General features: G+C 32.6%; 1 pseudogene; it reads left to right on the top strand.

Annotated features, from left to right (window-relative positions):
• The window catches only part of LOC137646271 (uncharacterized), a 17,556-nt pseudogene extending 7,937 nt beyond the window's left edge, over positions 1-9,619 (top strand).
• The last annotated feature ends 1,080 nt before the right edge of the window (positions 9,620-10,699 follow it).

The raw sequence follows: 10,699 nt of genomic DNA, 5'->3' as shown, positions 1-10,699 counted from the left end.
AACTAAACTATTTTAAAGTCCTTATAAAACAGCTCTACTGCATACATGGGTTGTTCTTATTGCGATACCTAAGACAACGCACTCTCCAGTTCCTAAATATATTTCGTATGAACCAAAAGAATAAGATTATCAAATAAAAAATCAAATTCCAAATGGTGCTTTGCATTTTGCAGATTAGTTTACTCACAATCAAAAAGACTTATTAACTTTAGTTCTGTCTCACTTTATCCAGCACTAAGGTTATCAATATTATCCTAACTGAAATATCTACAGAAAATAAATATTTTAGTCTTATCTTACCTATAATTCTTGACAGAATAAACAATTTAGTGTCCTCGATTGGCTGAAAGAGAAGAGAGGTCTAAGTCATTCTCCTTTTAGCCAAACAAGGCGCAAAAAGTAAGGTTACCCATATTATTCATATTTTTTTTAAAAGTAATAAAACTTTTTCTTTATTATTTCTTTTAAAACCGTAACTGTGTTAGAATATCTGATGAAGGCTTGAAATATCATAAATCTAGTATGTAAGCCCGTATAGAAAGGGTATAGATTTGAGGTCACTGTAGTGTTCCACAAATTACATGGAAATCACAATTAAACGAATTCACAATTCCACCGAGTTAAACCCCGATACCCCTCACCCTACCTTACATTCCGCCTCGGTATTTGAAAGTAGGCTATTCCTTTCACCTCCCCGTAATTTTCATCAATAACGTGTTTTACTTATTCCATGCTTTGGTAGATTCTGGTATTCAAAGAAAGGTAATAACATGTTATTTTCTTATGTTTTGTGTAATATATCCCAATTGGATAAAATATGGGAAAAGTTATGTAATTATGCAGCATACATCAAAACTGCTGTCGTTGACGTCGGCGAGTGTTATTACTAAGTATAGAGTTGCGTCGCAATACTTTGTAATCTATTTATTCATTAACATTATTTATTAACAAAACTTTTATCTGAGGGAGAAATTGAGGTTAGTAAATAAGTTTCAATACACACTACTTAGTATTTATTTGAAAAGAGTGATGCTGTTCGGACAAAATACTTGCAACTAATCAGCTAGTAGGAAACATTTCCGAGCAAAAAGAGCATCCCTGGAGTGAGTGCAAATGTACCTCGGTTATAAAAACTGAGTATACAGTAGGAGAAGGACGCTCCAAAATCAAACCATTGTTCTCTAGTCTTGGGTAGTGACATAGCCTTTGTACCAAGGGCTTTCACTGTCTTGGGTTCTCTTGCTTGAGGGTACATTCGGCCACACTATTCTATCTTATTCTTTATCCTCTTTTCTTTTATATTTGTATAGTTTATATAACAAAGAGTTATTGCTACGATCTCAAAATCGTTACAGGTTCTTTTAATAAGTAAAATAAATGTTTACAACAATAACCCTTAAAACATGGGAAATGAATATAAACTTACAAAGAAAATTAATGTTACTTCTTCGGTTACTTTAACTAAAAAATCCAATCAATCAAACACCAATAGAAAAGGGGAACAGTCAGTAAGGTAGAAATACTTACGGAATAGCTTTCTGCAGCTGTTGAGATGATACTAGTACGGAGACTTCAGGCTTGAGAACGTTGCAGAAGGGCGGCTGAAGCTCAGATGAAACTGACACGATGACCGGATTCAAAAACGTCACAAAAAGGGTGGCATGAAGAAGGGACATCAGAGGTCTTCTTCCAAGAATTTGATGATACTGTTAAAGTAAGGCTTGAGAACGTTGCAGAAGGGTGGCTGAAGTTCAGATGAAACTGGGACGATGACCGGATTCGAAAACGTCACAAAAAAGGCGGCATCAAGAAGGGACATCAGAGGTCTTCTCACAGGAGTTTGATAATACTGTTGAAAAAAGGCAGGCTGCTGGCAGTGTCGGCTACTTCTCGTCACAAGCAGGAAGGGCTGGATGCTTCAATTTGTCTCTTCTTCTCGGCCATAACAGGATTTTTTGGAGATAGGCTTCTGTTGTCTGAAGGGAAGGTTATAATCTTATAGCCTGTCCTATCTCTCTTGGACAATATCTTCTTGAAGTTTATATACCCATGTATGGGCGGAGTTAATTACAGTGGGCAGTGGTCATCTCCATAGAAGGCGTTCTTTTTTAACAATTCTGCCTCTCTATTGGCTTCCTCAAAAACGCCCACTTCGATCACGCCATGGAAGCTTCTAGAAGAAATTTCTGATGCAATCTGGGCCACGTGTTAAGTTGTAACAAAAGGGCAGCACGTGTCCTTCCATGATGACATATATCCTAAACAAGGATTTCCCTCAGGCTCGGTTTCTCAAAATATTCTGGCTCTACTAATTAAGACGATGACATCTTGGTCAAACAAGACAGTTTTCTTATCATGGTAGGCGCTCTCGGCGAGGTTTGGTTTACTTCCAAAATGCTGACGAAAATGAAGAGATGACAGGATTGCCCAAACAGGGCTAAAGTCGAATCTCGTCCTGCCTAGCTGCTCACACTGGGAAGAGATATTTTTGTCTTTTATAATATCCTTCTAAAAGTATTATGTATACCCACGACAGTTATATACTGTATATATTAATGTTACTGCCTTTAAGGTATTTCAGTTTACTCGTAGTTGTTCATTACTTCTCTGGACATTTATTCATCTCCTTGTGTCCTTTTTTCACTGGTCTATTTTTCCTTTTGGAGTCCTTGGGCCTATAGAAGCCTGCTTTTGTAACTAGGGTTGTATGTTAGCTAATAATAATAATAATAATAATAATAATAATAATAATAATAATAATAATAATAATAATAATAATAGCTAAGCTATAACTCTAGTTAGGAAAGCAGGATGTTATAAGCCCGAGGGTTCCACCAGGAAAAAGTAGCGCAGTGAGGAAAATAGATAAGGAAATAAGCAATCTACAGAGGAAGTAATGAAAGATCAAACAAGTATTTTGAGAACAGTAACAACATAATAATTAATCTTTCATATATAAACTAAGAAAGCTTAAAAACAAAAGAAAGAGAAATAAAATAGATCTGCATGACCGAGTGTACCCTCAAGCAAGAGAACTCTACCACAAGACAGTGGAAGAGTCTATGCACTACCCAAATGAGAGAACAATGGTTTGATTTTGGGATTTCCTTTTCCTAGAAGAGCTTCTTACAATAGCTAAAGAGTATCTTCTACCCTTACCAAGAGGAGAGTAGCCACTAAAAAAATACAGTGCAGTAGTCTTGAGCATAGTGTTATCACGTGTATGAGGATGGAAAGAATAGGCCAGACTATCGAGTGTATGTACTCGTAAAGGAAAAATGAGCCGTAACCAAAGAGATATATCCAAATTAGTACTGTCTGGCCATTAAATGAACCCAATAACAATCTAGTGGTAATATCTCAATGGGTGGCTAGTGCCCGGCAAACCTACTGACAAAAATAATAATAAAAATATGTAAACATATATATGACTTAATTACATATATGTGCATATATACTCTCTCTCTCTCTCTCTCTCTCTCTCTCTCTCTCTCTCTCTCTCTCTCTCTCTCTCTCTCTCTCTCTCTTTATATATATACATATATATATATATATATATATATATATATATATATATATATATATATATATATATATATATATATATATATATATATATATATATGAATGTGTGTGCGGGTATGAGAGTGTTGGTATTTCTATATATCTTAATAATGTGTGCCATGACGATATTTTGTTTATTTGCTATGATTCTTAGAAATAAATCTCAATCTACAAATTTACAATTCTTGTGAAATTTTAATCAAGATTATTGTAAAATGAAGTAGCTATTAGTCCTAAATAATTCAGGGAATTGACCTGAAGTGGTAGGTAATAAATACCAATCCTTAAATGGAAATATTTTCTTTAAACTATATTTAATTAAACCAGGAGATCATAAATCATGAAATATTAAAGTCATTGAATTATATGCTACTGTTATCTAATGCTAATATGATGATAATTGTCACAAGTGTAGTAGAAGTAACTATTCATGTCAGGAGAGATTTAACTCATTTAATCTTTTCACGAGGGTTAGTAGAGCTGTTAAGAAAGTCCCCAATTGTTTGCTACTTCTAGACGGCTCCTTAGATCTGTTGAAAGTTTCTAAGTGTTTTCGTAATGAAGATGCTTAAATTTTAATATTGCCCCTTTCAGTAATGTAGCAAGCAAATTGGACTATGATATTTACTCTTGGCCTGCCAGTGATGTACTTACCTTACCTAGTTATTTTCAAATTTGTTATCAAGAATTCACCAGCATATCGATCTGTCTGCTATCAATAGATCAAAACCACATTTTTCGGAGATCAAAAGAAAAAAAAATCGACAATTCCAGCTACGCGTTCAACAATAAATCTAAGCAACATAAGTAGCTAAAATTATGAAAAAATATTTTTTTTTTTTTCATTGATTCATAGAATCAGACATGCATAAGACTATCAATCAGTCATTATAAGTTAATGTGTGCGTAAAATACACATTTTTTTTAAGAAAGATTAACAAATATTAAAAGTGATGCGTTGGCCATAACTATTATCATATTTTTTCTCTCCTCTTTTCAATGAATTTACATTTTTTTCAATGAAAAAGTTGTTTATACACAATAATACTTCATATTTGTAAAGCTAAATTCTTATCTTTTTTAAGTAATGTTCAATACTTATAGATAACATATGCCTATCTTGGTTTTTCGTTGAAAGAATATTGACCAGCACACGCCCTTTTTAATGACATTACTATTATCATTGCCATTACTGTTATCATTACTATTATTGTGGATGATGGTGTTGTAGCAAATCAACATTTTATATCAAAATAAGGAATTAATACCTAAGAATAAAATATTATTATTATTATTATTATTATTATTATTATTATTATTGTTATTATTATTATTATTATTAGTTGTTGTAGTAATAGTAGTTTTAATTTTTATACCTACTGTTGATGTCAGAATGCCAGAAAACTTTAAATCAATCAATCAATCAATTCTTTCTGTTATTATCATTTATTATTATGTTTTTATTATGTGTTTACGCAACCCGTTAAAAATGATATCTAAATATTCAGATAGATATGCACACACATGTACCCCTTCGTGACAGGGTATGGCACTCCCTTTCCCCTTCCCACGGGATGGAGAGAGACTGAGTAGTTTATATATCTGACAATGCTGCTGAGCGTGACCTGATATATATATATATATATATATATATATATATATATATATATATATATATATATATATATATATATATATATACATATATATATATATATATATATATATATATATATATATGTATGTATATATATATATATATATATATATATATATATACGCATATTTGTATATTCATTTATTAATTTATATGTAAAATATATATATATATATATATATATATATATATATATATATATATACATATATATGCATATTTGTATATTCATTTATTAATTTATATATATATATATATATATATATATATATATATATATATATATATATATATATATATATATATATATATATGTATATACATATATATATATATATACATATATATATATATATATATATATATATATATATATATATATATATATATATATTTATATGTGTAAATATATATATATATATATATATATATATATATATATATATATATATATATATATATATATGTGTGTACACACACACACATATATATATATATATATATATATATATATATATATATCTATATACATATATATATATATATATGTATATATATATATATATATTTATATATATATATATATATATATATATATATATTAGATTATTATATATATTTCATTCCTGTAAGAATAAGGAACCTTTTAAGAATGAGAATGTTCTGGCATTTCCATACAATGACAAATTTCCTCACATAAATGACTTATCGAGGATTTTGCAGGTAAATGTTGTTTTTAAAAGTTCAGGAACAGTGAGGAACATCTTGATAAATAATTCCCCAAAACAGAATAATGGATCTATTTACAGGATTCCATGTGCTGGGTGTGGCAAGAAATATTTGAATCAAACTGGAAAACGACTTAATAACCGTATCAAACAATATTGTCGTGCAGTTAGAACTGGACAAATGTCACGTGTGCAGTTTGTTCACTGTAAAGATTTTAACCATTTTATCAATTGGTTAACTACGGGCCAACCAAGGGAAAGGCCCGTGCCAACAACAAGTGTTGGCTATAATACTCCAACAACATCAACATATCAACTGGGAAAACTCCTCTGAGATTCCAATTTGTAAAAATATTGTCAAACGTAATATTATTTTAATGATGAAATTTTAAATCTTACATCTGCGAAGTGAATTCAATCAAATCTTGATCTACTAAGAAGACTAAGGTGTCGACACTGAAATTGAAAACAACACTATCTCGAAATGTATGTCATTACCATAACATTCCCTCCAAGGATACAAACCTCACGACTACGTACAGTACATTCGTCTCATATAACGTTGTTATCAGGTTTCAGTGATGCTTATTGAAAATGGGTAACGGATGCGTTTAAACTCATTGGAAAAATACCCCGTAGTTAGTGAACTAATATTAAGTTGAACCAAAAAGCGTTAGTGGTAGAATATTCAAGAAATTATGGGGTAGGGGAACCCTATAGGTACAAATTTTATGGCAACATTTCTTGTAACAATAGATGCTTATAAACTTATTAGCCAGAAGAAAATATATCAAGGGAGTTTAGTTCAATCAAATAACTTTCATAGTAGATATTCGAGGAAATTCTGCGGTAGGAGAGCTTCTTGATATGAATTTGTGGTAACATAAAAAAAAAAATACTTTTAAGAGGTCATTTTGTAATCATCCCGAATGCATCCTGATCTTGTTTGAATGTTCAATTTCTAAAAGGGGTCAAAGTTTTGTTCTACAGGTTTATGCATATTCCTAATTAGATCTGTACAAGTTATGTAAACGTAGCTTTTTTAGATTTCTATAGATTCAAATAAAAAACATATGTATGGATTTCACTGTTTTTATTTATCTATTTTTTTTTAATAGTTTATCATATTGCCTACTGAACTTGATAATTATTAAGGACAATTTCTGAATGTCGATTTCGATACTCATAATCACACTTCATAAAGAAATCAAGATTCCTGAGGGAAATGTTTGAAATAATCAATAGAATCAATCTATCAGCATAAGCAAATTGTTTAATGAATGCCCATTCCAACATTTTTAGCATGAAAGAAAAACAAGACTTAGAAAAAACAAGACATGTAATAATGTGATGAAATAATTTTCTTATAAATATTAATCATAAGATATAAGTAGCACTTTAAGTAAATACATTTATTTACATATGAATCATTTCGTATATGATTCGCCAATCCACGTGATGCTTCTAAGGTAAAAAATCAAATCTCTTCAATCTTGAACTTTTAACGCGACAGAAATATGATATTTATCATAAAACTTATTCTTTGAAAACGCTTATAAACAACCAATTGTACCAAGTATTCGCGAAAGCAATTCCCTAATGTATAATTTCTTATACAGTATACTGTATTAAAATTTTAATTCCAATAGTTATCACATAAATGCATCGCTTCTTTCAGTGTCCAACAAAGCATGGCTGAAGGAGCTCCACTCACAGATCGAGGAGCGTCCCGTGCTAGCAACTCTGAAAGCAAATAAAGGCAACGAAGCGAAACTCATGTTGTGGTCGGTTGTAGACTTCACGGGGAAGGGCGACAACTATGCGACTGTCGTCACTAGAGTCAAAGTATCCTACACGTTGAGAGGCAAAGAAGGTAATGTCACATATGTTGGGAAATTCTGTCCACTGCGAGGCTTGGAGAGCATGAAAGCCCTTCAAGAGGTATTTTTCGGAAGGGAGACACTTATTTATAAGGAAATTGACAGCCTTATGAACGAAACCTTGGTCGAGTATGACCTCAACCCACTCCCCATCCCAAAATTCTAATATAACTCGGAAAAAAATGGGAGAGAGCTGGTTTTCATAGAAGATCTTCGACTAAAGGGATTCAAGATGTTCGACCGGACGATCGGCATGGATGCCAGACACAGAGGCTTTTAGAGGCATTGGCCACATTTCACGGTGCTTCTTTGCTCCTGAATGAGAAAATCTCTTTCAAGAAGCTGGGTGAATGCTATCCTCACCTATTAATGGACTGGCACAACTTTTCAGAAAACTCTGAAGAGATGCTGCTTGAAATGTTTGAGCCTTGCAAGCAGACCACGGCTGATTTACTGCACAGTCTTGGGGGATACAGCGAAGCAGAAAAAGGGGTCCTGGAAAGCGAGATTGTCGTTTGCCAAAAACTAACTCGACTTCTGGACCCTAATGGTCCTTTTTCTGTGATTTGTCATGGGGAATGCTAGAATAATAATGTTCTTTTCACCTAACTATAAGATGCTTTTGATGAAATTTCCGTAAGTAATGGTAATGCCATCAGTGAACCTTACTAGGGTTACTGTAGGCATTAGGAAAAGGAATTTGCAGCGTCCTTTCAACCCTTAGCTATATCCACCTTTCAACTTTCTACTCAACATGGGTTCTCCTTCCTTCTGCCCATCTTAATTTTCTAATCAAATTTCCCTAAATGTCAATCTATTTGTAGAACTGATATGATAGTATCGACAGATATCACTTCTAGCTAATAATGTCCATTTCCTCATCAGGGAGAAGAAACTGATTATCATGTATCCCAGACATTTAAAAAGACCAGAAAGAAAAAAATTTAATAGATAAGCACATAACTAACGAAACACTTATGTATCTAAAATTTTAAAATTCAAATACCATCAATGTCATATCAGTGATATAATTTGTCTTTTTTCACTGTACTCAGATGAATAAAAAGTGATTTGTGGATCATAGCCTACTCACTACCTCATGGCTGGTCAACTTTTTATAAACATATTCACCCATGCTTCTTTCAATGTCAGCATTTTCTTGAGGTTTATTATAACACATACTTCCTCTTGTTACAAATCTTATTATAAAAATCATAGGACAAGCATCTTGAATACAAGTTTCTTTTTTCACGCAACCATGTCATTCAAGGTTTCATTTCCTCTTTACTGAGAAATTCCAATCATCATTTCCCTTTTTGTTTTATTTTCTGAACAGGTACGACGAAGATGGGAACCCAGTCGAAGTCATACTGATTGACCTACAGCTGTCCAAAGTGGCATCACTCGCTACCAACCGCAACTATTTCATGATGACGAGCTTGACGGACGAAGTTCGAAAAACAAACGAGCTATTCCTGAAGGCTTACAGCCACAAGCTGAACTCTATGATGTCCTCCGCCGGGAAGAGATTACACTTCGCCTTCGACGACATCGTTCGGGAGTTCCGAAGGAAACATGAGTACGTGCTCATTTTTGCCGTCATGATGGGCTTTATCATCGTGGTGCACAAAGAGGAGATTCCAGATGGCTACAAAATTAAAGAGGAAGATATTCCGAAGATGGTGGAGGAACTCAAAGAAAAAACTTGGGAGTTGATCAAGAAAAATCCACTCTTGAAGTCTCAATTTATAGCTATTTTTGAGTATATGTTGGAGCATGGAGTGTTTTAGTCCAGTTTGGTGGACAGTTAACCATGAAGCATCGTAGATCGGTACTTAACTGTGATATTTTATTTTGCAATCAATATCTATAGATATTTTGTCTCATCCCAACTTTATATTTGATGCATCATTTCTTCACCTCACTGTTGTAAATAGAATCATAGATATTCCATAATTTTCTACTTTCAATTTTGATAAATTTCTTATTATATTTCTGGATTTTTCCTAGATTATCTTAGCATTTACAGATTAGAAATGCACCATGCATGTGCATACAAGTAAATATTATGCAATTCAAAACTTACTTTCTTACTCAGTTACTTTGATGGATGCTTATCCAGTCCCATAAAGCAGGAGAACCCTACACCCTACAGCACCTCCACTGTCGTTTTACCTTGTTCGTTCAGAGTATTTATCGTTTCAGATCACGTATTGTTCATTAACTGTTAAATCATCCCTGTTGTATTATTTTTTTATATAAGAAAGTCTTCAGTTTCCTCTTCATAGCCTTAATGTCTTCAATCATTCGAATGTTTCGTGGGAGCCTATTATATAGTCTCGGGGTCGCATATTTAAAGGCTCTAGAGCCTAAAGTAGACATATATCTAGGTTCCAACGGTTTGAAGCCATCTGTAACTATTCTCGTGCCGACACGATTTGTTGGCTGCACAATATCAAGCAATTTTCTTGAGTATTTTGGCAGACCAGTTCTGATAATTTGATGGGTTATTGTACATATTTTAAATTAAATTCTCACTTTAATCGGCAGCCAGTGCAAATCGATTAGTATAGGGGTGATCTTTTCTTTAGTTGGGACCCCTCTGTTTATTATGTTTTGTAATTTTTTAAGTTGCACTTTTGGTAAATTGTAATAGATAGAGTTGCAGTAGTCAATCCTCAAGTTTCTTTACAGAATTTTCGTCCAGGTACTTATTATATAAACGCAATATTTCTTAGATGATAACCAGCAGTTTTTATTACATTATTTATTTGGGCATTTAGGGACAGGTTACAGTCAAGAAATACACCTAGATCTCAAACTTTACTAGATAGTGTCACCGAGTCATTATTTATGTTCTTTTGAATATC

This window comes from Palaemon carinicauda, chromosome 9 (genome assembly GCF_036898095.1).
Source record: "Palaemon carinicauda isolate YSFRI2023 chromosome 9, ASM3689809v2, whole genome shotgun sequence".
NCBI lineage: Eukaryota > Metazoa > Arthropoda > Malacostraca > Decapoda > Palaemonidae > Palaemon > Palaemon carinicauda.
The sequence above is the reverse complement of the archived record's forward strand: the minus strand, read 5'-3'. Positions and strand labels throughout refer to the sequence as shown.